This window comes from Capsicum annuum, chromosome 12 (assembly GCF_002878395.1).
Source record: "Capsicum annuum cultivar UCD-10X-F1 chromosome 12, UCD10Xv1.1, whole genome shotgun sequence".
NCBI classification, from domain to species: domain Eukaryota; kingdom Viridiplantae; phylum Streptophyta; class Magnoliopsida; order Solanales; family Solanaceae; genus Capsicum; species Capsicum annuum.
The window spans coordinates 123,303,704-123,330,419 of NC_061122.1; positions in this window are offsets into that span (position 1 = coordinate 123,303,704).

Consider the following 26,716-nt stretch of genomic DNA (forward strand, 5'->3'; position numbering starts at 1 on the left):
CCTCGGTTTTCTGAGGATCTACTCTAATTCCATCACCGAAAATAATATGGATAAGGAATGCTACTGATCTTAGCCAAAATTTGCACTTGCTGAACTTAGCAAATAATTTGTGATTCCTAAGAGTCTGAAGAACAATCCTGAGATGGTCTGCATGATCACGCACTATGCGAGAATAGACCAGAATATCATCTATAAAGACTATGACAAACATGTCTAAGTACTGCTTGAACACACGGTTCATCAAACCCATAAAAGCTACAGGGGCATTGGTAAGACCAAATGACATGACTAATAATTCAAAGTTACCATACCGAGTACGAAAAGCTATTTTTCAAATGTCACATTCTCTAACTCTGAGTTGATGATAGCCTGATCTGAGGTCTATCTTAGAAAAGTAACTGGCACCCTAAAATTGGTCGAATAGATCATCAATCCTGGGAAAAGGATATCTGTTCTTGATCGTTCCCTTGTTGATTTAATGGTAATCAATACACATTCTAAGAGAACCATCTTTCTTGCGCATGAATAATACTGGCGCACCCTATAGGGAAATGATGGGTATGATGAATCCCTTATCTAATCGTTCAACTGATCTTTCAGTTCCTTGAGTTTTATTGGTGCCATTCTGTATGGTCAAATAGAAATAGGTTGAGTATTCGGAAGAAGGTCTATGCCGAAGTCTATTTCCCTTTTGGGAGGAATGCCTAGAAGATCTTCGGGAAAGACATCTGAGTATTCATTAAAAACAAAGACTATTTTAACGCTGGGATATTTAGAACTGGAATCTTTAACATGCACGAGATGATACACACACCTCTTAGAAATCATTTTCCTTGCCCGAAGGTAGGAAATAAGTTAACCCCTGAATGCTGAAATGCTACCCGTCACTCTAGGATGAGCTCATTCGAGAATTGAAATTAAACTATCCTATTTCTGCAGTCGACTATGGCATAGTAGGAATGAAGCCAATCCATGCTGAGAATGACATCAAAATCAGTCATCTCTAACTCCACTAAATCTGTTGACATGGTTTTCTGAGATATTATAACTGGGCAATTTTTATATACCCGTCGGGATATGATGGTTTTGCCCACTAGGGTAAAGATTGAGAAGGGTTCTGCTAGGACTTCAGGACTGATTCCGAAATCGCATGCTATATATGGAGTAACAAAACACAAAGATGCCCCTGGGTCTAGCAAAGCATAAACATGAACATGGAAAATCTGTAATGTACCAGTAACGACATCAAGAGAATTTTTCTGATCCTACTGGGACTAAAGAGCATAGAATCTGTTTGGGCGTTGCCCACTAGTAGCACTGGAAATGGCACCCTGCTGGTTCGGGCAACTGGACTGAGCTGTAGAATAATTTTGTTGACCCTGAAGACTTGACTATAAACACTTCCTAATCCTATGGCCTGGCTTGCCACAACCAAAACAGACATCACTACCGGCTCTATCAATGCTCATGTGGTTTTTACCAGATGTCTGACAAAGGGGATTCATTCGGGCACTGCTAACACTGCCCTGAAACTTAGAGCCTGGTGGTTTGTTTCTATTGCTGTCTCTAAACTTCAGCACTAAAGCTGGCAGAGGAAGGAGCAGGAATGTTTGACTTGGAGCAAAACTGTGAATGGTTTCCTCCATCTGACTTAGGCTGAGCAAAGTTTAAATTACCTGACCTTTTTCTCTTGTTCTGCCTTTCCCTAGTATTAAACTTCTGCTCTTCTACTTACTGGGAATGGGTCATGAGTCTAGCTAAGGTCATATCACTGATTAGCATCGTAGAGCTACACTCATTTACCACGCTATCGTTGACCCCTAGCACGAACTTGCTCATCCTAGCTCTATTGTCTGCAACCACATGAGGAGCATACCTAGCTAGCTGAGTAAATCTAAGAGAATACTTCCTAACTATCATATTCCCCTAGCTAAGTTTGATGAACTCAAGAACTTTGGCTTTCCTCAGCTCTTGGGGAAAGAATTTGTTTAAGAAGGTCGTGACAAATTTCTCCCACTCGATAGGGATTGTATCATCTAACTTCTCAGACTTTCACTATTTGTACCAATCATGAGCAACATCCTATAACTAGTAGGCGGCTAACTCAGCACTCTCAATAGAAGTAGCACTCGTGATCTCAATAACCTTCTGGACTTGGTAAATAAACTCCTGAGGGTCCTTATCAGACTTAGACCCATGGAAAGATGTAGTGTTCATCCAGGGAATGTCCCAAACCCTAGCTGCTTTCGGAGTGGCCAATGGATTAGCCAGAATAACTGGTGGCCGTTCAGTTTATGCAGCCATGGACTAAGATAATGTGGTAAATACAGCTCTAAACTCAGCATGGGAAACATGTTCGCCCAATGGATCTTCGGGCTGAGAAGCTAGCTGGTTTCTTCTCTTTGGGGCCGTGGTCTGGATTAAGAGAAGAATGGATTAGACTGAGAGTTTAACTTGTGATTATGCTCACTAGCATGACATGAATAATAAAGAAAGGGGACTGTTCCTAAAACATCTTATAGCCTCCCACATATAAATGTAGCATGCAACACACCTATGTACAAGACTCTACTAGATGCGGCTTTCAGACTTCCTATGACTCTATTGAACCTTTGGCGCTGATACCAAGTTGGTAACACCCCTATTTGCTGAATCGGAATGCTACACGCTACTCATGACCTAGAGAGACCACAAGTTAACCCATGACTGATATCTGTACCTGTATACTATGAATCATAATATAATAATGTAGAATACATAGAACTGTAAGGCCATAAATTTCAACTGAATACAATCATATAGGTTAAAACACCCAAAACAACTCAATCTAAACGTGAATCTGAACATAAATCTGAAAGTAAATCCGAAAGTCTCTAAACTGTCTGAATAAGGAGTTAAAGGAACATGTCTCCAACTAACTCCCTAAAACTGAACTGAAGAATAAATAAATGAATCAGATAATATTGTCCTCGAATCAATGAGGACTCACTGTGTCTCTATGACTGGAATGATACTGCTACTACTGGGCTGGAGCTCATGTCTCAGAATGTATGGTGTAACATGAAAAAAAAGCACTATAGCGCAAATGCATCAGTACAACTGGAGTACTGAGTATAAGAGGAAGGTAGGTTGAATATAAAGGGTGTCATGCAAGAACAACACTGACTGACTAATATGAATGTGGGAGTGCAACATAAATATATAGAAACTGGGACCATGAATACGTGATGGCATAAATTGTAAGCTAATAAATGGTTTACAGATAACTTCCCTGACTGATACTGAAACTGATAACATGGATGACTGTATCTAAAACTCCTGTGTATACTGAAATCTGAAGAACTATCTAAGTTCTTTTACTGAGACTGATACTGAAACTATAGAAAGTAGTGTTAACTGACCTGCCCCATGTATGCTGTTATGGCTAAGCAGGGGTCAAATCTCTACCCCAACTAGAGGGGTGTCAATACCGCGCCACTGGTAAGGATATTTGTGAGTGACCCTTATCTAGCAGGTACTCAATGAGAACGGTGGGAACCCTAGACTAACAGGTTAAGCTACTTCATCAACCCTAAGCTGACGTGTTAAGATATCTCAACCTACACTGGCTACGTAGTACTGGAACACAAGGATTACTACTAAGAATTAAACCCTGAACTGCCGGGTGAATTCGCATCCTTGGGTTTACTCGGTGCTAACCTCTACTCCCATCTAGAGAGACTGGACATGAATAACTGACTGTGCATGACTTGTTCTTACTGAATTCCGTTGACTGGCAGAATGTTACTAATATCTGACAACTGACTAAGATCATAAGGTTTTCCTGAGTCACATGACTGACTGAAGTCTATGGAATCATAGCTTGAGTTTGCATATCGTGAAACATGTCATGGATCTAGGCACACAGCAATAGTTTTCAGGTACAAGTACCCCCAAGACTCGATGGAAGGAAACTGACACACATGACTGACTTGATCATAAGAGTAGAGTCCATAATATATAATATCATAAGTAGTGATCTCATACTATGCATGGTTATCAACAATGTATTGCATGGAAAGTATTTCATATCACATGGAAGTTCTTGCACAATCTTAATAACATGTTCATTACATAATCATATTGTCAATACATACAAATAGCATGGAAGTTCATGTGGATTTCATGGTTATCATACATCTGGTTCATAAGTAGGATTTGCAAGTAAACATAGCATAATCTCAAAAGAATAGTTCATGGGTATTCCAACAACATTTCCAAGGCACATTAACAACATAGAATTCATTGGAACGTAAGGGCATATAATGAATCCTTCACTTAGTCACAATTTCGCCATATTGCATGCTTTGTAGTTCTTTAGGCATTTTATCAAACACCTTACATGCATATCTTAAGCATAGGTGAATTCATCAAATTTTACATCATGAATAACCATGTTTAAATGTTTCCAAATCATATGATATCATGAATTCATAGAAACATGAAAAGATTCCATCTTCGGAATCACCCAATATCAACAACATGATCATCAACACCCAACAATATAGAACTCATACTTTATATTGAAAAGAGGAAAACTATCAAGCATCAACGTGGGTATGATTATATCACCACAATCAACCAAGCTTTTGTATTTTAAAGATTGATTCTTGAACTCTATGAACAAATTGAATCCATAGATGAACACTACGCATACCTTAGAAGGAAGATTCTTGATGATTGACAGAGGAATTTCCTTGAAATCGGATCTTCAAGCTTAATTATGCAACCCTAGTTGTTTTTCTCCTTTAGTGCTCTTGGATGATGAGCTTTGAGATGAAAATAGGGTTGCAGTATGTTTAGAAGATATGTATTTTGTAGGGTTAGGTTTAGGATCGTGTAAGGAGTATTTAAAGACCTAATTACCTTTAAAATAACTCAAAACGGAGTATTTTTGACACCTGGAATTGACTTAGGCAGCCCCCAAGTGATCGCCTATGACTGGATTGGGCGGCTCCTAACCAATTGCCTAAGTCTAGGTTAGGCAGCGCCTAACCAATCGCCTATGCTTACTATCTCTGATGAAAATGGGCATAACTTTTCGATCGGGTATTGGATTAAGGCGAAATTGCTATCTTTGGAAAGCTAATTAACAACTCTATAATTTGGTGGGTATAAATCAGCCAAAATACCACATTAACATCGAGTTATACTTAGTCGAAGATGACCCTTGTAATATTTAATACTAAAACTTGATGGATTCAAAAAATGTTTGCTTGTATTACCGTAAGTAACTCATATGAACATGCTTAATGCATCATAAGCTATACTATCACTAGGATATTCATTGTAAGTCATGTAATTAAGTATGAATCATAGGATAGGACATTTTATACTTAGGAATACTTATTCACTTCCTAGCATAGAAACATGCGTGGTATTATAGTTAGGGTCCAAATTGTAACCCTAACTGGAAGGGTGTCAATACCGCCCCACTAGTAATGACAAGTTGTGGATGGACCTTATCTGATGGTGTCCCCAAAAGTGAATAGTGGGGCCCTGATCTGATAGTGCTTATCCACCTTATCAACCCTCATTGAAATGTGTTGATGTCTCAACCTATGTTGGCTACATAGTTCTGGAATACAAGGATGACTTCTAAGGGTCATACCCTCATCTGGTAGTGTATGTTCCCATCCTTGGGCTCACTTGGTTCTAATTCCTACTCCCATCTGATTGGACACTGAACATGATTTATTGAATTGAACATGAGCTGAGTTACTAAGTTCCGTTGACTGACGGAATACTATTGATATCTGACAACTGACTGAGTCATGAGATCATGGAGATTTTTCCTGAGTCATAAGACTATCTGAAGTCTAAGGATTCATATCTTGACTGAGATTATTGTGAAAACATGACATGGCTCTAGGTACAAAGATAATGTTTCGGGTACAAGTACCCCAGGACTCGATGGAATGAAACTAATAAAGCATGACTTATTTGAATAAATAATAATCATCATAATGTATTTACTGAAGTATTTTATCAAACATGTGATAGGTATAAGCTTGTACGTACATGAGGATTTCATGATATCATGCTAATTAGACAATTTCCCTTCATCTAGGCATTCAACCAAACACATAGTAGGCATAGAATGTGTAAACAACATCATACAATAATTAACTGCCATAATTCAATTCCAATTGAATCATTAAAGGGTTTAGTCCTAGGGTTTCATGAATCTATACCAATACAAACCAATCCATATCGAATTTAACACTTAATCATGGAATACAATTCAAGTACTCATTATTAACATAAACAAAAGTAGCCCAATCATGGAATTTATAAGAAAATCCATAACTTGAATTTAGAAAAAGGATTCTTGGGCTTCATGGATGAAAGGAGTCCATTAATGAATACAATGCATACCTTAGTTCTTGATTTTGTGAAGACTGATGGTGATATCTTCTTGAATTTACATCCCCAGTAGAAACCCTAGCTTGTTCTTGAGATAAACTTGAGAGAAAATGGCATATTTTGGTTGAAGAATAGCTAAATCATGTGTTATTGGGTTTAAATAGGGGTAGGAAATTGACCTTTTAACTCTTGATACGTTATTTAATTTGAATAAAATTTTCCCAAACTGGGCCCTTGGCGAGACGCGTCTTTATCGTACCGAGTCACATGAAATTGACAATTGAGAAATTGAGGGATGGCGCGACGCAGAGCGATCGCGTTGCCTCTTCCTTCGTGACCTTGAACTTTGGCACGACGCGGGGGAAATCATCCCAAGACACTGGAAAATGAAAATTCTAAATTTGAGTGCTGGGGCAATGCACAATAATTGTGGACACCTACTGGAAATTTGCAAATGTCACTTCCTCTTGGGGTGCGGCATGCCACTGACTAATATGGCGTTGTTTTACTATGGAAACTTGAAATATTCATAACTTCTTACCCGATTATTGGATTTAAGCAAATCATATATCAATGGAATGTTTATTAAATTTTCCATATGAAAAAAGTAAAAATCTTGAAAATTCCTCATGGAATAATTATCATTTACTTTAGAAGCTAATACTAGGCATTCTTGGGATGAAATTTGCTAAAAATCTTTGGGTATTACAATAACTCCGCCTTGAGAACATTTGTCCTCGAATGAGACTGACTAAGAGGGGAAATAATAAGCTGAACATGAACTGAACATGATCTCATGATTGACAAGCTGAACATAACATACTGAACATGCATATCTTATACATGTGTAACTGATTCATGAATGCATCACTGAATGTTCTGAGGAACTTTGTTTCTCACAATGAGAATGCATTTATGATGCATAATTATATAACTGATCTAATACATGAATGCATGACTGAATATACAATTTTACTTGATACCAAGTTTATACTGGGAACATGAACATGAAACTGAATACAAAGTTCATGATGAACACTTATCATGAAACTAAGTAAGCTTAAGGAGAACTGTTACCTTGAGCTTGATCTAAGTTGGTAGAGAAGAGGTGAGGATACTTGGTACTCATGTCTGCTTCTTTTTCCAAAGTAACTCCCTCGACGGACTAATTTCGCGAAAGAACTTTAACTACAGGGACTTCTTTGTTTCTCAATCTACGTGTCTGATAGTCTAAAATTTTGATTGGAATCTCTTCATAAGAGATACTATTCTGAACATCAATGCTCTGAATAAGGACTACGACTGGTGGATCACCTTTACATTTATTGAGCAAAGAGACATGGAAGACTGGATGAACTGAGGCTAGATCTGAAGGCAATTGAAGCTCATAATCTACCTTGCCAAAATGACTAAGTATCTTGAAGGGACCGACATATCGAGGACTGAGCTTTACCCTCTTGCCAAATCATTCACCACCTTTATGAGAGAGATCTTTATATAGACATGATCACCAACCTCAAACTCAAGATCTGTTTAACAAATATCTGCATAAGACTTATGTTGGTTCTGAGCATCTAGAGTCTTTCTATGATTAGTTGGACTTTTTCTAAGGCGTCGAATACTAAGTCAGGACCTATGAATTCTCCCTAACTTCTAACCAACCAATTATAGATCAACATGTCCTACCATAGAGAGCTTTGAATGGAGCCATCTTAATACTGGAATGATAGTTGTTGTTGTTTGCAAACTCAATCAAAAGAAAGTGGTCATCCCAACTTCATTTGAAATCAATTACACACGCCCTTAGCATATCTTCTAAGTCTGAATGGTTCTTTCTTCTTCACCATCTATCTAAGGATGGAAGGTTGTACAGAGATGATCTTGGGTGCTGAGACCCTTTTGGAATGATTTTCAGAAATAAAAGGTGAACTGGGTACCTCTGTGTGAGATAATGGACAACGAAACACAGTGCAATCTGACCAACTCCTTGATATAGATTTTGGTGTAATCCTTGGTTGAATAAAAGGTATGAACTTGAAGAAAATGAGCTAATTTGGTCATTCTATATATAATGACCCACACTGAATCATACTGATGATGAGTTTGAGGCAAACCCATAATGAAGTCCATGTTCAGAACTTTCCACTTCTAAGTAGGAATACTGAACTCCTGCATGGACCCTCTAGGCTTCTGATTCTCTATCTTAACTTGCTGACATATAGAGCACTTAGCCACAAACTCTACAATGTCCTTCTTCATTCCACTATACCAATAGATTTCCCACAAGTAATGGTACATATTTGTGTCCCCTAGATGAATAGAGTAGCGCACACCATGTGTTTCTGCAAAAATTGCTTCCTTAAGTCGTCTACACGTTGAACACAGAGACGACCCTGACAATGTAAAAGACCATCTCCCTTTTAGGAGAAAACCTCTACTTTCTGATCCTGAACTAACTCTTTCAACTTGACTAGGATGGGATCTCTATCTTGCTTTTCATTCATCTCCGAAACTAGAGATGATTTTGAACTACTCTAAACACATACACCACTCTCTTAAGAATCAACTTCGTGAACACCTAGTCTGGCAAGCTGATGGACTTCTTAAGCTAACTTCTTCTTACTATCCTGTACATGAGAAATACTACCTATGGATAGCCTACTGAGAGCGTCGGCCACTACGTTGTCCTTCCCCAATTGATAAAGGACACTCATGTTGTAGTTTTTTAAGAGCTCTAACCACTTTCTCTAATGAAAATTATAATCTTTTTCAAAAAAATACATACTGAAGACTCTTATGATCTATGAAGACATCTATATGAAATCCATAGAGATAATTCCTCCAAATCCTTAAGGCAAAGACTACGGCTGCTAACTCAAGATCATGAGTAGGATAATTCCTCTCATGGCGTTTAAGCTGTCTGGAGGCATAGGCTATGACCTTACCATGTTGTGTGAGGACACAACCTAAACCTACTCTTGATGCATCACAATACACCATAAACCCATCTGAACTATTTGGAAGAGCTAAGTCTGGGGTTGAGGTAAGTTGAGTTTTCAACTCCTAAAAACTCTTCTAACAAGGGTTTGACCAGTGAAACTTGACTTTCTTTTGAGTCAATCTGGAGATAGAGGATGCAACTGATGAAAATCCTTCAACAAACCATCTGTAATAGACAACCAAACCCAAGAAACTCCTAATATCTAATAGAGAGATAGGTCTTGGCTATTTTCTTACTGCTTTAGTCTTATGAGGATCAACTCTAGTGCCATCACCTGAAACAAAGTCACCAAGGAATGCTACTGAACTTAGCCAAAATTTACACTTACTAGATTTGGCAAATAGCTGATGATCTCTGAGAGTCTAAAGTACTGTTCTGAGATGGTATACATGATCACACTCAGTGTGGTACTAGACCAGAATATCATCTATAAAGACTATGACAAACATGTCCAGGTACTACTTGAACATGCAGTTCATCAAGTCCATCAAATTTACTGGGGCATTGGTTAGACCAAATGACATGACTGAGAATTCAAAGTGACTATACCGACTATAGAAAGATATTTTTGGAATGTCACTTTCTCTAACTCTAAGCTGATGATAGCCAAATCTGAGGTCTATCTTAGAGAAATAGTTGGCACCCTAGAGTTGGTCAAATAAGTCATCAATTCTTGGAAGAGGACACTTTTTCTTGACTGTGACCTTATTGAGTTGACGAATATTGATGCACATTCTGAGAGAACCATCTTTCTTGCACACAAATAAGACTGGTGCACCCCACAGGGAAATGTTGGGTCTAATGAATCCCATATCTAAGAGATCCTTTAACTGTTATTTCAATTCTCTGAGTTCTGCTGGTGCCATTTTATATGGCAGAATAGAGATAGGTTGAGTATCTGGAAGAAGTTAATTGCCAAAGTCTATTTCCTTTTTGGGAGAAATTCTTAGAAGATCTTTAGGAAAGATATTTGAATATTCATTCACTACTGGCACTGATTCAAGGCTAGGAGTTTCGGAAATAGTGTTCTTAACTCGAACAAAATGATAGGCACATCCTTTAGATATCATTTTACTATCCCTTTATTTAGGAGCTGGAGAACTGACTGAAGAAGGATCTGGAACTGATGACTTTGGACAAAATTGAGAATGGTTTCCTCCTTCTGATTTAGGCTGACTAAAATTGAAGCTACCTATCCTAGCTTTCTTATTCTGCTTTTTCTTCAGCTTAATCTTCTGCTCCTCTATCTGCTGAGTGTGGCTCAAAATTCTGGCTAAAGTTATGTCACTATTTAGCATGGTGGATTTGCACTTATTAACCACATTATCATGTACCCCTGAAGCAAAATTTTTTATCTTGGCTTTACCATCTGCAACCACATGAGGGGTATATCTGGCTAATTGATTAAACTTTAGAAAATACGCTTTCACCATTATATTTCCCTGCCTGAGGTTGATGAATTCTACCACCTTAACCTCTCTAAGCTCTTGGGGAAAGAAACTGTCTTAGAATGTAGTGACAAAATCCTCCCACTATATAGGAACCTGTATTATTTGACCTTTCTAACTTCCACTATTTAAACCATGTATGAACCATATCCTGTAAATGGTATGTGGCTAACTCATCACTCTCAACAGTAGTTACCCCCATGAAGTCTGTCACTTTCTAAACTTGATCAATAAATTCCTAAGGTTCTTCATCTACTTTAAACCTATGGAAGGACGGAGGATTCATTTGGGTAAAGTTCGGAATCCTAGCTATAGTAATTTGGCCACTGGATTAGCCGGAACGATAGTTAGTAACCCATTATGGGCAACTACTGATTGAGCAAGGGTGGTAAATATGCTCATGAAGACTGTATGAGAAACATGATCGCCTAAAGGTTCTTTGGGATGAGGGGCTGACTTATTTCTTCTCTTAGGAGGCAAATTGTGAAATAAAGAGAAGAAGCGGATTCGACTAAGAGATTGACTTGTAATTATGCTCAATGGCATGATATGAATACTGAAAGAAGGGAAACTATTCCTAAACATCTCATAGCCTCTTGTAGATAAATGTGGCATGCAACACACCCATGTACAATACTCTACGAGTTGCTTCTTTCAGACTTCCTATGAGTCTATTAAACCTTAAGCTCTGATTCTAATTTTGTAACTCCCCAATTTACTTAACTGGGAATTCTACATGGTCTCATGACCCTAAAGGACCATAAGCTAATCGATAATGGATATTTGTACCTGTATACTATATAAAATACTAAATAATGCGAAATTATGCACTGAAAGGCCATAAGGTTCAATAATAAACATAACATGATTGAGAAACATCTGTGCAAAAATATAATACCCAAAACAAAATTGTAAACACTGAAGTCTGAAATACAATAGTCTTCATCTAGTCTGAAAACCTCTACTTTCTGAATAATCTAAATAGGGATTTGATGGTATATGTCCCTAAATAACTCCAACTAATAACTAATCAATGAAATAGTAGATAAATAATTATTTTCTCAAAGAATGAGGACTCATATCTATTTAAAAAGAAAGCACCATAGTGCAAATGCGTCAATACAATGAAATATACTAAGTATACATGTAAGGTAGGCTAATACAAGGGTTAACATGCATGAATAATGTTAGTTGATTATCTAACATGAATACATAAATACATAACTGTAACTGACACTGTGATATCATGATATTGAATTTTAATACTAATCACATGAAAGACTAATAACTGATATAACTGATAGCATAAATAGCTGCATCTTTATGTAACTAATAACATGGGTGACTATATCTGACAGTCCTGAATTTGATAGAACTATCTAAGTTCCATACTGTTCTGAGTCGACTATATCTTATAGTATTGAATAAAAAGAACTATTTGATCTTTTTTACTGAGATTGGTACTAAAACTATGGGAGGTAGTATTTAACTGACATGCCCCTGATACGCCGTTATGGCTGAGTTAGGGTCCAATCTATAACCCCAATTGGAACGGTGTCAATACTGCGCCACTAGTAAGGATAAGCTATGGGTGGCTCTTATATTATAGCGTCCCCAAAAAATAATGGTGAGGCCCTTATATGATAGTTCTTATCCACCTCATCAACCCTCATCGGACTGTGTTGATGTCTCAACCTATGCTGGTTACATAGTTCTGGAATACAAAGATTACTTCTAAGGGTCACACCCTCATCTGGTTCACTTGGTTCTAATTCCTACTCCCATCTGATTGGACACTGAACATGATTTATTGAATTGAACATAAGGTAAGTTACTAATTTCCGTTGACTGACAGAATACTATTGATATCTGACAACTGACTGAGTCATGAGATCATGGAGATTTTTCCTGAGTCATAAGACTATCTGAAGTCTAAGGATTCATATCTTGACTGAGATTATTATTAAAACATGACATGGCTCTTGGTACAAAGATAATGTTTCGGGTACAAGTACCCCAGGACTCGATGGAATGAAACTAATAAAGCATGACTTATTTGAATAAATAATAATCATCATAATATGTTTACTGAAGCATTTCATCAAACATGTGATAGGCATAAGCTTGTACGTACATGGGGTTTTCATGATATCATGCTAATTAGACAATTTCCCTTCATCTAGGCGTTGAACCAAACATATACTAGGCATAGAATATGTAAACAACATCATACAACAATTAAATGTCATGATTCAATTCCAATTTAATCATTCAATGGTTTAGTCCAAGGTTTTCATGAATCTATACCGATACAAACAAACCCATATAGAATTTAATACTCATTCATGGAATACAATTCAATTACTCATTATTAACATGAACAATAGTAGCCCAATCATGAAATTCATAAGATAAAATAACTTGAATTTAGAAAAGGGATTCTTGTGCTTCATGGATGAAAGAAGTCCATGAATGAACACTATGCATACCTTAGTTCATTATTTCGTGAAGATTGATGGTGATATCTTCTTGAATTTGAATCCCAAATGGAAACCCTAGCTTGTTCTTGAGAGAAACTTGAGACAAAATAGTATATTTTGGGTAAAAAATAACTAAATCACGTGTTATTGGGTTTAATAGGGGTAGGAAATTGACCCTTTTAACCTTGGACGCATCATTTAATTTCAGTAAAATTTTCTCGAACTGGGCCCCTAGCACGATGCGGCATTATCCTGCTGTCTCACTGGAAATTGACATTTGGAAAATTGAGGGATGGCGCGCTGCAGAGCCATCGTGTTGCCCCTTCCTTCGTGACCTGGAACTTTGGCACGACGCCGGGGAAATCGTGCTGAGACACTGGAAAAAGGACAATTCTACATTTGAGTGCTGGTGCGATGGTCCATAATTGCGAAAACCTACTGGAAATTGCCAAGGCCATTTCCTCTTGTGGCGCAGTGTGCCACAAGACTAATATGGCACTTTTTTATGATGGAAACTTTAAATAGTCATAACTTCTTACCCGGTTATCAAATTTAGGCGAATCATATATCATGGAAAGTTATTGAATTTTTCACTTTAAAACAAGTGAAAATCTTGAAAAAGAGTACATATCTCTAACAATACACAGTGGGACAAAACTTTGAAAGGGAAAAAGAGTACAACGCATATTAACTCCCTTTAATGAGAGCATCCTTAAGCCTTTGCGTCTCGATCTTGTGCACCATCCTCTTGAAAGTTCTAGCTGGAAGAAACTTGGAGAATAAATCAGCCATATTATCACTTGAATGAATCTATTTCACATTAGTATCACCATTCCTTTTGTAGATCATGTATGTAGAAAAGCTTTGATGAAGTATGCTTTGTTCTATCTCCTTTTGTGAATCCTCCATTAAGATATGATATTCATGAAGCATTATATCCATATAAAATAATGGGTAGATTGTCATATTTCACACCATATTTATCTTGAATGAGATGTATCATGGACCTCAACAATACACATTCTCGGCTTGCTTCATGAATAGCTATTATCTTATCATGATTTAATAAAGTACCAAGGTAGATTGCTTTGTATATCACTAAGATATGGCAGTACCCCCACATATGAAAACATATCCTATTTGAGACTGAGCTTTATGCGGGTCAGATAAGTACCCAACATCAGTATAGCGAACAAGATTGGGAATGCAACCCTTAGAATAAAGTAAGCTTATGTCTATTATCCTATTTTGATGCCTCCTGTTAGGAGCAGAAATATAAATTGCTAACAAATTGACTGAAATGGCTATAGGCCTTGTAGTATTTTCAAGGTGCATGAGTATACCAATTGAACTAAGATATGGTACTTTATAACCAATCGAATTCAATATATTTCGAATTTTAGCAAATAATCTATTGCTTTGAAAAATCTCCAAGAGTTCCAATGAAGTCCAAGCAATAAGATTATACAATATAAGGATTATAAAAAACGTTCCTATAAACTTTATATGCTTCAAGCATTTTGAATCCTTAAAAGTTTTTCACATAAGTTTTGTCAAATTACAATATTCAACATTTCAGGAGTGATATCTTCAAATATCTAGACTGCAAATCAAATAAGTTCTATACATACCAAGATAAATCCTTTCATGTCAATTCATAAATGTTTCTACATCAGCATACTTAAATTAACGTAGAATTAAGATACTTGTAATCTTTCACAATATTGCGCCAATATTGTGTCAAAGATACTGATGCTATATTATTTCATATCGATTCACTATGCGACATAATATTTTGAGATCTCGTCACTTTATTATTTTTAGGTACATAAACCTGTCATAAGGTTTCATGAAGTGTTATGTCGTAGGCTCTTCAAGAGCTCATTGCCTTCTTATTATGATTATTTTCTCCTTATTTTTCAAGGAATATTTCATTTGAAACCAATTAGTCTACCACGCTTTATGCATACATAGACTTTGTCCTTTAGGAGCACAAAATAAGAGCACTTTCTCTTAATATGAGATGCTTTCAGCATTTGACTTGAATTATTTTTTGGATGAGAATCTGGTGATAATTCGAAACATATTTCATAGTGCTTATAATCTCTCCCTTATGTTAGGAAAACTAACATACATCTTCTACTTCTTTGAGGAATCCACCTTTGTGTATATAGTATATTTATTATTCATATACCATACATCAAAACTATTAGACAGAATAGTTGGTTCATGACCTTGAACTATTTGAGGGGGAAGAAATAATCATAATTTATTGGTCTAATATATACAAATGCTATTTTAATATATCATATCTCAAACCAATACATGAAGTTTTGTTCTCATTAACAATGGTTCAGATATTTATCGAAGGCATTCAATCCTAAACCATCATCATCAAGATGAATTATCTTGATTACACAATCTAAAAGTCATGCCTAACTCAATTTTATCGACCAAGCAACTTTATTAATGTCAAACTACAGATTGACAATAAATGTACATGTGATCATCTTATAGATGAATCATTTTAACATACCACATGATAGATGAACGGATCCTTATTCACCTTTTATAATTTTCATATTTGAAGGGACCCAATCTCAATATTAGTTGGTCCAACCAACTTATCATGACAATAAACGACATGAATAAATCTTGAAGAATCTTCTTGTTCTTCAATCATGCACATCTTCGAGATGTCACAATCGTTCTTCTCAATTTATGAATTTTATTCTAGTAAACTCCAAGCTTACCATGACATGTACTTTTTCTTTAGGAAATTGTAGATTTAGTATTACATGCATAAATTTCCAATTTACTACTTCAGAAGTAGATTTCAAAATTATTCAACCTCTTCCAGAGGTAAGTTGTGATACAATCACAATCAAGTACACATTTGCATTAATAAGTTTCTCATTTCTTAGCAATGAAATATAATCTGCCTTAAGTTTATCAAATTATGATGGACAATAACCTCTTTCAATATTTTGCTACTTCAGAAGAAAATTGAGGCATACATATGATGTAAAGAAGTTTTCTCTATCATATCTCATAATCGTATAAGCGTGTGAAAATATCATCACGTTTAAGGATCATTATTATATTGTCCCTTCACGTGTATATTTGTGTATTTAATCACTTGTCTTCTTTCATACATATTATGCATTACTACCACATACACCTCAAGAATGAAGTAAGTTGTCATACTTCAGACTAATCATATATTGCTACCACATTCACTTCATGGAATGGAGCATATTCCATGGGTCAAATTTCATGACTTTTCATTAAAAACACATTATATTGCCTTATCCATTATAATATCATCAATATGGTGCATTGAGATTCAAACTCCACGTCTTACCCATATAAAGGCGTCTTAGGCATAAATTGATAGGACCTAAACCCAACATATTATCATTCCTTTTGATAATATTGTTCTTGAGGAATAAATTTAAAACATAATGATTCCAAACTAATTATTTTTCCACAAATCGAACAATAATTAAATTATTAGTAGCAACAGAAAGATAACATAAGGAATTACCAACCTTGAAATTACCTTTAGATTTATAATCTCATCTTCTTTGGCAGAGTCTCATGCTGATAACCTTTATTAAATATTATTTATTATTACACTATAATAAATTACCTCTTTCATGATATTGCAACTTTAGGATTTAAATGCACCATATTTATGAGTCCGATGATAAGGACAAGAATGGATCCTTATTCACATCAAGTGATCGAACAACCATCAGAGTACTTAATTAATGTGATCCATCCATATAGAATCATTTCAACACCTTTTCTATGTAGGAAGATTGATTGAGTAAGATATCGTTTGTCAAATGCACAATTTACAAACCAAGGCATAACTTTGTCTTTTCAAGATCTTTCATCTCAAATTCTTTCTTTAGGTAGTCAATTGACTTTTGAAGCTCTATTGGCATTCCAATAAAGTGTATGTCACCGACATAGACAACAATTATAACAAACTCCAACGTTATTTTCTTTATGAAAATACATGGGCAAAATTCATCATTTGTATAACCTTTCTTAGATAAATATTCACTAAGACGGTTATACCACATGCGTCCAGGTTGCTTTAATCCATACAATGATCTTTTCAATCTAATGAAATGCATTTATCGAGGCTTTGAACTATATGCTTTTGGCATTTTAAATCCTTCGGGAATTTGTATGTATATCTCATTATCAAGTGATCCATATAGATAGTTTGCTACCACATCCATCAAATGCATTTCAACTTTCTCATGGATAGTGAAATTAATAATTTAACGCAATGTTATTGCATCCATAACCAGTGAATATGTCTCATCATAATCGACACCAGGCCGTTATGAAAATCCTAGTGCAATAAGGCGTGCTTTATACCTTTGTATTTTATTTTTCTTATTTCTTTTTTGCACAAAAACCCATTTATAGCCAACAGGCTTAACACCATTAGGTATTTGAGTTATAGGTCCAAAGACTTCACGTTTGGTAAGTGATTTCAATTCAGATTGAATTGCTTCTTGCTATTTTAGGTAGTCATTTTTTTGTCGACATTCTGGGATAGATCAAGGTTCAAGATCCTCACTATCTTGCATGATTTTCATTGCAACATTATATGTAAAGACCTAATCCACTACTATTTTAGATCGATTCAAATTAGTTTAAACATTACTTATATTTATGGATAGTTGCTCATTTTCTTCAGTCTCAGGCTCATTATTTCCTTCAGGAATATTAACATTGCTCAAATCTTGAACTTCTATATAAGGAACCTTTGTAGTGACATCTTTTCCATTTGTTTCTCTTTTTCTAGGATTTTGATCCTTAGAACCTAATGGTCTGCCACGCTTCAAGCGTGCTTTAGATTCATTAGCTATGACATTAGTGGATGGCCCCTTAGGGACATCAATTTGTATTGGGACATTCTCTCCACGAATATGTGATTTAGTGATCCTTATCAAATTTGTAAATACTCTGGTATTTGATTTACAATTTTCTGCAGAAGAATAATATTTTGTACTTCTTGCTCACAAATAGGAGCATGTGGATCAAGATAAGATAGGGATGGGTTTTTTCACAAAATTTCTCTTTTGATGTCATTATCTTCACCCTCTAATTTTGGGTAAACTACCTCATCAAATCGAGAAACTGTAGATCTCGCAGTGAGCATGTCTCCCATTAATGGTTCAAGATAGAAAATGATGGAGGGTGATTCTAACCTAACATAAATTCCAAATCTTCTTTAGGGGACCATCTTGGTACAGTTTGATGGAGCTATAGGAACATATACACCGCACCTAAAAAATTTTAAATGAGATATATTAGGCTCTTGACCCAAAATCAATTGCAACGGAGAAAAGTTATGATAATTTGTCAATCTAAGACAAATAAATGTTGTAGCATGAAAAATTGCATAACCCCAAGCAGAAGTGGGTAACTTAGTTTTCGTAAGCAATGGTCTTGCTATCATCTACGACGTTTAATTAATGACTCAGCAATGCCATTTTGAGTGTAAACTTGGGGTACAGATTATTCTACTCGTATCCCAATCGATATGCAATAGTCATTAAATGCTTGGGATGAAAATTCTTCAGCATTATCAAGGCGAATAGACTTAATCTAATTATCAGGAAACTGTGCCCGTAATCGTATTATTTATGCCAACAATTTTGTAAATTCCAAGTTCTGAGATAACAAAAGGCGCACATAAGACCATCTAGAAGAAATATCTATTAGGACCATAAAGTATCTAAATGATCTATTAGGTGGGTGAATAGGTCCATAAATATCTCCATGTATGCGTTCCAAGAATGCAGGAGATGCAATCCCAACTTTTGTTGGCGATGGCCTCAAAATCATCTTGCCTTGATAACAAACATTACATGAAAATTCACCATTCGAAAGAATCTTCCAGTTCTTTAATGGATGCCCATTTGAATTTTCTATAATCCGCCTCATCATTATATATCCAGGATGGCCAAAGTGATCATGCCAATGTATGAAATTATTGAAATTAGTAAAATTTTGGTTTACTATAGAATGTGCCTGAATTGCACAAATCTTTGTCCAATACAGCCCAGAAGATAAAGAAGTAAACTTTTCTATAACACATGTCTGGCGAGAGACATTCTTGGTGATACCAAGATATATAAGATTCATCTCATCAAATGTCTTGATATGATAACTATTTTCATAGATATCTTTAAAACTCAACAACTGTCTCCATGATTTGGGAGAGAACATAGCATTATTTATGATGAGTTTAGTTCCCTTGGGCAAGATTAAAATGGATTTTCTAAAGCCTTCAATCAAATTAGCACTATCAAACATTGTAGTATCATTAATCTTTCCCATGTTTATATGAGAGAAATATTTATCATCTTTGAATATTGTATGTGTAGTGCCAGAATCAAGCAAACAAGTATCTTCACAATTTGACAACTTACTTTGAAAATTATCCATATCTTCAAATAAAATAACATACACCAAATAAAATATAAATCTTTGTCCAAGTGAAAGCTTATACTATGAGTAATTGATAATCACACTTTACTAAGTGAATAATAAAAAAATATGTTTAATTAGTACGTGATGCAATCATAATCATATTACAAAATGAGAATATTTTTCAATAATTAAAACTCATTTTGCTCTATCAATATGTACCTTGATAACAACGTAATTGGTATTGACTATAATACTAACACATGAAATTAATACAATTATGAACAATCTTCAAAAATAGCTGATGCTGATATAAATATTTTACATACGCATAAATTATATGAATTGATAAATTAGAGCTTGTAATAAAAATAGAACAAGTAGTATTTTCAATATAATATTATCATTATATTAAGTCTCATGTGGAAACAAAACAAATAATCTTTTTCGCATTCTTTTGCAACGCCTAACAGGTAGTATTTACTATAATATTACTATTACACCCTCATACGGAAACAAAACAATCAATCTCCTTTTGCAGCACATTACCATTAGCTTAATTAACGTATCTTTTTTTTTTCAATAAATAATGACAAAAGGGAAATTTGGTTCAACTTAATAATAAATGATAATAATATAATTAAACTAATCAAAAACTAATACTCATGCAAACAACTATTTTTACATGATTCTTTATTCAATTAAATAAAATAAAATTATAAATCATTTATTCTTCCTTTTTTATGGAATCATCACCAATAAAGTGATCTATTTTTCCTTCAGGGTGCTCAAAGAAGTCTTCTACATCCAAGCTTGTGATGTCAATAGCATTTTCAGAGAGAAAGTTAGCCTCACGATTTTCCTCTTTATTTTTTAATGATGCTTGATAAAGATCAACCAAGTGCTTGAGATCACAACAGTCATGTAAATAATGTCCTTTTCCACAACATCGGAAACAAGTAATTGCTTCATGTTTCTCATCTTTTTTCCTTTTATTTAATGAATGATTAACACCTGGAATAGGGTTTCTTTCTTGGTCATCACGACCACGACCATGTCCACAACCACATCCATGACCAGGGCTACAACCTTTTCCATATCTAGTATGGTGAGCATGCACATCATTCACCTCAGGGAATGGTGCAGATCTAGTAGGTTGATTCTTGTGATTTTTTATTAACAAATCATTATTTTTTTCAGCCACGAGAAGATGAGAATTCAGTTCAGTATAGTTCTTGAAACATTTTTCTCAATATTGCTATTGTAATAGCACATTCGATACATGAAAAGTGGACAATGTCTTTTCCATCATATTGTTATCATTGATCGTCTCTCCACATAGTTTCAATTGAGAAGAAATTCTAAACATGGAATTATTGTACTAATGAATAGACTTATTGTCTTGAAACTATAGATACATCCATTCATATCGTGCTTTCAGGAGGATGACCATCTTCAAGTGATCAAACCTTTCTTTTAGGCTATTCCACAATACAGGTGGATCCTTAGTAGTAAGGTATTCAATTTTTAGTACTTCATCAAGATGATGATGCAAGAAAATCTTAGCCTTAGCACGATTTTGATTAGATTTTGTATTTTCATTATTCATAGCGTCTCCAAGACCCATAGCATCCACGTGGATTTTAGCATCCAACACCCATGAAATATAGTTCTTGTCTGAATTTTAAGGGGCAACAAACTTCCACTTTTTAATATTGTTAGACATATTAAAAAGGAAAAAAATAATAATACCTTAGCCTTAGCCTTTAAAAATTTGAGACGGTAGAGTCTCACACTGATAATGTGTTATTTAAAATTCAAGAAAAAAGGTTAATTTGACACAATGAACATTTACCATATGAAAATAGCCTCTTAACATATCATAAACAGAATAAATGCGTGATCATTGAACAAGTATTTACCACTTATTTTCATCTCGAAAAGTTCATGCCTTTAAACAACCCATAACAACATAAATCCAAAACTATCATGATAAAGAGGAAGTTTGGATCATTCATGCTCTCATTCAAACTTTTTATTGCACCCCAAAATATAGATATATAGTTGTATTCAAAATTCGTGATACACAATTTAAGACAAGATGCATTTCCTACAGAACAATTTCATGACATGTATTTTTCAAGCAACTCCAAACCCTTTCTTTGTAAATGTAATTGGGGATCTTCAACAAAATTAAAACAATAGAAAAACTATGCCCATGATATTTAGAGAAGTCCCATATACTTAGTGAAAAACTAAGTATTATTGTATTGATGTGAATAAAATAACATGTACCATATAAATCGAATGTCTACTTTACCATATATTGCATATGTCTATTCATGAAAAAGTTACAAACCCTAAGGTTAGTTTTTCCTTTTAAATAAAGGGTTTTCCTTCTTTGTAATTCATCCTCAAGAGAAATAAGAATTCCTTATGAGAAATAAAGAAGTCTCCTATTTTCTCTCTATTCTTCTTGTTCTTCGCTTTATATTTCATAACACATTATCAGCACGAGACTCTGCCAAACAAGGTGAGATTATAAATCTAAAGGATTTTAAGGTTAGGAATTCTTTTGGTTATTTTTTATTTGCTAATACTAATATAATTATTATTGGATTTGAGGAAAAATAATTAGTTTGGAACCATTAATATTTTAAATTTATTCCTCAAGAACAATATTATCAAAAAGGATAATAATGTGTTGGGTTAAAATCCCATTGATTCATGCCTAAATGCCTTTATATGGATTAGATATTGAGTTTGAATATTAATACACCATATAGATGATATTATGATGGCTAAGGAAAAATAATGAGTGTTTAATGAAAAGTCATGAAATTCGACCCATTGAATATACTATTTTTCATGAAATGAATATGTTAGCAGTATATGATAAGTCTGAAATATGACAACTTACCTCATTCTTGAGGTGTATGTGTTAGCAGGGCGTAATATGTCTAAAGGAAGACAAGTGATTGAATTCACAAATATACGCGTGAAGGGACAATATGAGAATGATCATAAAAAATGATGATATTTTCACAAGCTTATATGATTATAAGATATACTAGAGAAAAATTCATTATATCACATGTATGCCTCGATTTGCTTCTGAAGTAGTGAAATCTTGAAAGAGGCTGTAAGCTTATGATGTAGCAAAATATCTACATCATATTTATGCCTCGAAGTGAAGTAGTCATGATTATATTCCATTCCTGGAGAATGATAAACTTATTAATGCAAACATGCACTGGATTGTGATTGTATCACAACTCACCTCCAAAAGAGGTTGAATAATTTTGAAATCTACTTCTGAAGTAGTAAATCTTAAATTTATTCATATAATAGTAAATCTTAAATTTATTCATCTAATAGTAAATTTAAAATTTACTAAAGCAAAAACACATATCATGGTAAACTTGGAGTTTACTAGATTAAAAGTACATAAGTTGACATGAACGATTATGATATCCAGAAGATGTGCATACTGAGTATTGAACATATATTGTAGAATTAGAAAATTCTTCATGAACTTTAATGTTGCTTTTTCTCATGATAAGTTTGTTAGACCAAATAATTTTTGGATTGGATCCCTCAAAATCTGTAAAAAATAAAAAGTAAATAAGGGCCCGTTCATCAATATGTGATATGTCGAAAAGATGCAACAATAAGATGGTCACATGTACATTCATGGTCAAACTACGTTTGACAGTCATAAAGTTACTTGTTCAATATAAATTAAGCATAATTTTCAGATTGTGTAATCAAGATAATTCATCTTGATGATGATAGTTTAGCATTAAATGCATTTCATAAATAGTTGAAACATTATTAATGAGTGCAAAGTTTCATGTATTGGTATCAAATATGATATATTGCATACAATAACACTTGTATGCATTAGACTAATAAATTATGATTATTTCTTCCCTCTCAATTGGTTCAAGGTCAGGAACCAACTATTTCATCTAATAGTTTTGATGTGCAGTATACTATTAATAAATATACCATGATGCACAAAGATGTATGCCTGAAAGAAGATGGAGGATATATGTTAGTTTTCCTAACATAAGGGGGAGAATAGAAGTAGCTATGGAAAATGTTAGTATCTACATTCAAAACATAATTCAAGTCAAATGTTGAAAGCATCTCATATTTAGCTACAAGTGCTCCTATTTTGTTTTCTTAAAGGATAAAGTCTACGCATGCGTGAAGTATGATAGACCAATCGGTTCCAAATGAAATAATCCTTGAAAATGATAAGGGGAAAATAATCATGATAAGAAGGAAATATGCTCTTGAAGAGCCTATGACATAACACTTCATGAAACCTTTCAAATTTTGAGGGATTCAATCCCAAAATTAGCTGGTCCAACCAACTTATTATAAGAACAAGAAATATTAAAGATCATGAAGAATTTTCTAATTCTTCAATATATATTCAATATTCAGTATGCACATTTTCGAGATATCACAATCGTTCATGTCAACTTCTAAACTTTTAATCTTGTAAACTCCAATTTTACCATGATATGTGTTTTTGCTTTAGTAAATTTCAGATTTACTATTATATGAATAAATTTCAAATTTACCACTTCAGAAGTAGATTTCAAAATTCTCAGCTGTTCTGCCTCTTTCTGATGTAAGTTTTCATACTATCACAATCAAGTACATGTTTATATAAATAAGCTTCACTAAATATTATCACATTCACCCCAGGGAATGGCTCTGTGCTTATAATAATCAAAATTCTCGTTCCCCAAGAATGAAATATAATCGTGTCTTAAGCTTATCAAATTATGATAAACTATATATCTTATATCCTCTTTTATCATATTGCTAGTTTAGGTTTTAGCATATAGCTACTTCAAGAGCAAATTGAGGCATACATATTATATATAAAAATTTCTCTAGCATATCTTATAATCATAATAAGCATATGAAAATATTATCAATTTTGATGATTATTATCATATTGCCTCTCCACGCTTATATTCTTGCATTCAATCACTTGGCTTATTTCAACAATGAAGAAAGTTGTCAACTTTCACATTTATGCTACCATATTCATTTCATGGAATAGAGCATATTAATGGGACATATTTCATAACCTTTTATTAAACACCCATTACTTTACTTTAGACATCATAATATCATCAATATGGTGTATTGAGATTCCAACTCAACATCTTATTCATATAAAGGCATCTTAGGCACGAATCTATGGGACTTGAACCCAACATATTATCTTCCTTTTTGATAATATTGTTCTTAAGAAATAAATATAAAATATAAATGGTTCCAAACCAATTATTTTTTCTCAAATCCAATAATAATTATATTAGTAGTAGCAAAAGAAAGATAACATAAAGAATTACTAACCTTGAAATCCTTAAGATTTATAATCTTATCTTGTTTGGTAGAGTCTCATGTTGATAATGTATAATAAAATAATAAAGAACAAGAAGAAGAGTAGAGACAATAGAGAGAGTGATTCTTATTTCTTCTCTTGAGGGATGATTTACAATGAAGGAAGCCCTTCTATTTATAGGGGGAATTTGCCCCTAGTTTCACATCAAATTCTGATAGATATCAACTAGATCTTGATAGACATTCACTATAATGTAAATACATTTATAACGCTCATCCTTGAATGAATAGATAGATAATGTGCCTCATTAAAACCTTACTAGAAAAAACTCAGTTGGAAAAAAAATCTAGTGAAGGAAAAAGAGTACATATTTCTAACAATACTCATATCAGCTGCCTCATTCAAAAGCTTACAATGAAAACCCAGTGGGACGAAACCTCGTAAGGGAAAAAAGTACAGCATGTATTAACTCTCCCAAATGAGAACATCCTTGAATCTTTGCATTCCGATCTTGTGCACCATCTTCTTAAAAGTTGTAATTAGAGAAGACTTAATGAATAAATAATCAACATTTTCATTTGAACGAATCTATTGAATGTTGATATCACTATTGTTTTGAAGCTCATGTATGTAGAAAAGGTTTGAGGAAGCGTGCTTCATTCTATCTCCTTTTATGAATCCTTCATTAAGAGGAGATACGCATGATGCATTATCTCAATATAAAATTATGGGTAGATTATTATATTTCATATTGGATTTTTCTTGAATGAGATATATCATGGACCTCGACCATACACATTCTCGGCTTGCTTCATGAATAGCTATTATCTCAACATGATTCGATGAAGTGGCTATGATAGACTGCTCTGTACATCTCCAAGATATTGCAGTACCACCACATATGAACACACAGACAATTTGAGATCGAGATTTATGTAGGTCAAATAAGTACCCAAAATCATCATGACCAATAAAATTGGGACTGCAAACTAGAAAACAAATTAACTAAAAAAATCATTATCAGGACTCGTAGTATTTGTGAGATACCTTAGTGCATCAATTGCACTAAGATATGGTACTTCATAACCAAGGAGTTCCTCATTCTTTTCTTGAGGTCGGAATGGATCCTTATTCAATTTTTACATGTTTCTCATTTAAGAAAATACTCTATTCCTTTTGAATACTCTACAAGACTTTCTATGATACTCAAATCATCAAATTATATTTTATGAAGATAATAAAAAGTTTTTAAGAAACTTTATATGCTTCAGGCATTTTGAATCCTTTAGAGTTTTTCATACGGGTGTTTGTCAAGTAACAATATCCAACATGTCAAGTATGACATCTTCAAGTGTCTGGACTGCAAATCAAATAAGTTTTACGCTTACCAAAATGTATCCTTTCAGGTCACTTGATAAATATTTCTATGTCAGCATGCTTAAATTAACGTAGAATTCATATCGTCATAATATTTTATAATATTATATCAAAGATATCATTGATGATATATCATTTTGCATTGATTCACAGTATGACAAAACATTTT